The sequence below is a fragment of the Lissotriton helveticus genome, chromosome 6 (assembly GCF_964261635.1).
Source record: "Lissotriton helveticus chromosome 6, aLisHel1.1, whole genome shotgun sequence".
Taxonomy (NCBI): Eukaryota; Metazoa; Chordata; class Amphibia; order Caudata; family Salamandridae; genus Lissotriton; species Lissotriton helveticus.
This window is the reverse complement of record NC_136067.1, coordinates 1,276,318,484-1,276,323,934: the sequence shown is the minus strand read 5'-3', so window position 1 is coordinate 1,276,323,934 and position 5,451 is coordinate 1,276,318,484.

Below are 5,451 nucleotides of genomic sequence, written 5' to 3'. Positions count from 1 at the left end.
AAAAGAATGTTGATTTCTGGCAGACAAAGTCGAGGTGCCAGAGTTATCTGAGAAAGCAATCTCAGCAGAAAAGATTTACAGGTTCATCATGTTTGGAACATTTTTTTTATAAAGACTTCAGCATGTCATGGAATTCAGGTACCTAGTATTGAGTACCCCTGCCTAGTGACAGCTTTTAGCTTGTCCAGCGGGAGACTCTTGAACTTCAAAAAAACACAAACAAGTACAAAGGTATAAAAAGGGAGCAGATGAAGGTAGCTCCAGGCTCCAGCCTTGATATGACTTCAGCCGCTATGATTCTGAGCGGCCCACTCAGAGCTTTCAATAATAAAACTGAAGGCTTTAGAGGGACCTCACATCTAGCTTTACTGAAATTGAGGAGCATTTACCGGCCTCAGAGTCCTGTCTCCCACCACCGATGGATTTTGAGCTCCGAAAGAGACGAAATGGCCCATCACTAGTGGCCAGGATTTTCACATTGAATTCTCCACCCAGAACCACTAGTATTGCCCCCATCAATAGTGTTTGAGGAGGCAAGGGTTGTTGTAAGAGTTACAGACAATTAAGGGCTAATGGAGAATAACATTTTCTGTGCTGATTCCTGTATGTTAACCCCATGTTCATGCACATGCTGCCTACTTTCAGCACCAATTGAACTTGTATGCTTCTTGGTGCTTTTTACTTTTAAACTTAAAAAAAGTCACACCTCCTTATCCATTTATCCAATATCTGTCCATTTTTGCATTATTTTATTTATTGCATTATTATCCTCTTTACTTCATAGGTTTGGAAAATTCGCTGTTTGGTTTTCTGAATTTAATATTGTTTTGGTGGTGTGTAAATACTTTGCATGCTTCCTCAGAAGTATTCCTGATGTTTAAGCCATAAACTGTCAGGGCCGAGCCCAGGATTCCTCCTGGAAACCTAAAAAAGCTCTGATTACTAATTTGGAGGGAACTCACCCTCAAATGAGTAACCCATTCTCTTACTGTACAATGGGCTACGTCCATTTAAGGATCTTGACAACAGGGTGCTGTTAGTAGAGAACATTCGATGGAAACTGTTGTGTAAGGGGAGAGATAGGCCAGTAAAACGTGTTTGGTAAGTCCATTCTTATTGAGAACCACAAAAGCTCATGCTTGGAGGAGATAGTGGAGGATGAGGGGGCAAGAAGATGTTACGATGGGCAGTGAAATGGCTCTGTCCAGTTGAACTGTGGTTTCTCTTGGGGTCTGCAAATGTAATCTTGCAGGATTGAAGATTGGCTGGGAAGAACTTGACTGGTGTATCAAAGAGGTACTAAGTGATTTGGAGCTTGAAAGAGTGAAACAGTGATATTATCCCTGGATTATACATGTGGAAAGTCAGTAACTGTAGGGGGATTTGCTTCGAAATTGAATGGAACCAAGTTGACTGGTTATAAACTGCTTCTAGACAACCAAACACAGCTCTCCGTTGTGTAATCTCTAAATTTAGTTCTGTGAAGAAATCCTTAAAGTGGATTCTTGCATGTCTCACTGTGCCCAGGGAGTCAAACTACCCGATGGGGTGTGACATGCCTGGGCTTACATGTTAACTCGTGAAGAGGGGCCTTGCAGTTTGGTCCACCGTGCACCTTTTGGGGAGGGCTGGACTGACTTGCAACACATAAGCCCCCGCAGCCCCTCGTGGTGTGGGTGGGCCCGAGCTCCAGGGGGCCCCTTCAGCAAAAGCGATAGGTGGTGGGCCAGGGAGTGGGGGCCCCCTCTGTGTACTTTACAGGGGGGGGGCCTCAAGTTTTGTTACACCACTAACTTGCAAGTGGTGGTAATGACACAGAAGGCCTAAAGCAAGATGGCCGCATTCCCCAAGCACTTAAAAGTGATATTGCCATTATTTAAGAAGCATTGGCTTAAACGTTTCCATCCTATTTCATGTTCTCCAGAGGCCGGACAAGTATCACATCCTCAATCCTCACTGAGTTCCATCTCAATGATACGGTTCCCATTCTTCTACCTTGAAATACCTCTCCCTCATTCATTTTTGTCTCAAATGCAAATAAACCTGACTTTCTGAACCCTGCCTTGCCGATACCATATTGGTTTGTTTTTGTTTGTTTGCTATTTTTTTAATGCTGTGAGGTGAGCATAGTCTTTGCTTGACATCAGCAGATCTGGCGTCTGTAGAAAAGAGTATTGCGTGATTGTGGTAAGCAGTAATAATTCTTGAGAACCTCTTGGAATGGCAGATCCATCTCTCTGGTTATTTTGTTTGACTTATTGTTTATGTTTATAATCTTTATTTTGACACAATTGTAGCTATAAAAGATGCATAAAACAACAATACATAGTTCATTTTTATAAGTAACAATACATGATTCGTTTTGTATATAGAGGAGTAAATGATTTTACAGATGTTATTGTTGCGGCTAGGAAATCGTCAATAAAATCTATAATTTAATTAAAAAAGGCATTTATAAAATGTACTTTCACCATTTCCAAAAATACTATTCATTAAAAAAATCCTAAGTATATACAAACCAATAGATAAAATCGGAGTACAGCACAATAGATTTAAATTGATTATATAGATTTAACCCCTTTGACGCTCATGACGAGCTCAGCTCGTCATGAAGTACACCTCTCGTACGCTCATGACGAGCTGAGCTCGTCATGAACCGTGGGTTTTTTAAAACTTCAGCGCACAGCGGGAAAATGCGCCGCACGCATGAGAGGTTAGTCCCTTCTTATTGCTTGCAAAACTTATTGCAAATAAGAATCTGCTAACACCAATAACGATCACTTGTCTAGTATCCGACTTAATAATCCTCAACGCCTCTTTGCATGATCGCACTCCTAAGATGTTACACAGTGGCTTTATCCATTTTTTCCTGGCTATCTCATAAGCTGGACAGAAGAAGAGGATGCGTTGATCATCCTCTTTGGTACAATTTTGGCGCAGTCTGCATAACTCACTGGACCTTGCTTCACTTGTCCTGGACCACCTGGCTAAAGTTGAGTTGGTTTTCAACATTCCATACCTAAATTTCATGTATAAACTTTTAGCCAAAGGTGGTTGGACCTCGTCTAGGAAGTCCTCAAAACAGGGAATATCCTTAAAATCAAGAAAGTTACTTATCAACGCTCCGCCAGTACGCTTGTTGATCAAGCTATGTGTAATATAGCCCCAGAAGGTCGTTTTCACCAGTTTGTTTTAGCTTTGTGTCAAACTTGACGGATCTTCCCAAAACTGAGACAACCCAATTCTGTTTAACCAAATGCGCACATGTTTTAACCAAACATTGATATTAAGCAAATCCAATCTCATTATTTCTTGTAATCCATTTCTACAGTCTAATAGCTCAGGTGTACACCAGAGCCTCACCCAAAAGGATAGTGGCCGTAGGATGGCATAATGATCTGTGCGCTTCATGTTTAGGTCTAACATTAAGGCTATCAGAGGAGTACCTTTTGACAACTTCAGGACGCTCCTATAAAATTTATTTTCACTAATTGTAAAAGCGTTCCTAGACATGGGCCCCCATATTTCGGCCCCATACAACGCTGCGGACTGGGCCTTGAACTTAAAAACTTCCAATGCTGGGGTAACAGCTTTGCTAAAGCTAGCCTGTGTTTTTTTAAGATCGGTATGGTGTTCTGTGTGAGTATCATTTTACTCTTCTCTACTTGGGTTTTCCATGAGAATTTTGAGTCAAGGGAAACTCCCAAGTAGGTAAAGTTCTGAACTAATTCTAATTTTTGAGCATTTAATAACAAGTTCCCCCTAAAAGTTTTATGGGGGTTTATGGCCATGCATTTGGTCTTTTTTGTGTTAATCTCTAGGCCCTTGTTATTGCAATATAATTGAAATGAATGTAAAAGGGATTGCAGGCCTCTGGGAGTTTGGGAAATGAATATTGTATCGTCTGCAAATAAAAGGGCAGGAACCTTTTCACCATTCAGCTTAGGGGAATCATTGTTACAGCCCTCTAAGTGAGACGGGATATCATTGACGAACAATGAAAATAGCGTAGGGGCCAGCACACATCCTTGGCGGACACGACGCTCAATCGGAATAGCATTCATTTTTGTCTCAAATGCAATTAAACCTGACTTCTGAACCCTGCCTTGCCGATACCATTTTGGTTTGTTTTTGTTTGTTTGCTATTTTTTTAATGCTGTGAGGTGAGCATAGTCTTTGCTTGACATCAGCAGATCTGGCGTCTGTAGAAAAGAGTATTGCGTGATTGTGGTAAGCAGTAATAATTCTTGAGAACCTCTTGGAATGGCAGATCCATCTCTCTGGTTATTTTGTTTGACTTATTGTTTATGTTTATAATCTTTATTTTGACACAATTGTAGCTATAAAAGATGCATAAAACAACAATACATAGTTCATTTTTATAAGTAACAATACATGATTCGTTTTGTATATAGAGGAGTAAATGATTTTACAGATGTTATTGTTGCGGCTAGGAAATCGTCAATAAAATCTATAATTTAATTAAAAAAGGCATTTATAAAATTTACTTTCACCATTTCCAAAAATACTATTCATTAAAAAAAATCCTAAGTATATACAAACCAATAGATACAATCGGAGTACAGCACAATAGATTTAAATTGATTATATAGATTTAACCCCTTTGACGCTCATGACGAGCTCAGCTCGTCATGAAGTACACCTCTCGTACGCTCATGACGAGCTGAGCTCGTCATGAACCGTGGGTTTTTTAAAACTTCAGCGCACAGCGGGAAAATGCGCCGCACGCATGAGAGGTTAGTCCCTTCTTATTGCTTGCAAAACTTATTGCAAATAAGAATCTGCTAACACCAATAACGATCACTTGTCTAGTATCCGACTTAATAATCCTCAACGCCTCTTTGCATGATCGCACTCCTAAGATGTTACACAGTGGCTTTATCCATTTTTTCCTGGCTATCTCATAAGCTGGACAGAAGAAGAGGATGCGTTGATCATCCTCTTTGGTACAATTTTGGCGCAGTCTGCATAACTCACTGGACCTTGCTTCACTTGTCCTGGACCACCTGGCTAAAGTTGAGTTGGTTTTCAACATTCCATACCTAAATTTCATGTATAAACTTTTAGCCAAAGGTGGTTGGACCTCGTCTAGGAAGTCCTCGAAACAGGGAATATCCTTAAAATCAAGAAAGTTACTTATCAACGCTCCGCCAGTACGCTTGTTGATCAAGCTATGTGTAATATAGCCCCAGAAGGTCGTTTTCACCAGTTTGTTTTAGCTTTGTGTCAAACTTGACGGATCTTCCCAAAACTGAGACAACCCAATTCTGTTTAACCAAATGCGCACATGTTTTAACCAAACATTGATATTAAGCAAATCCAATCTCATTATTTCTTGTAATCCATTTCTACAGTCTAATAGCTCAGGTGTACACCAGAGCCTCACCCAAAAGGATAGTGGCCGTAGGATGGCATAATGATCTGTGCGCT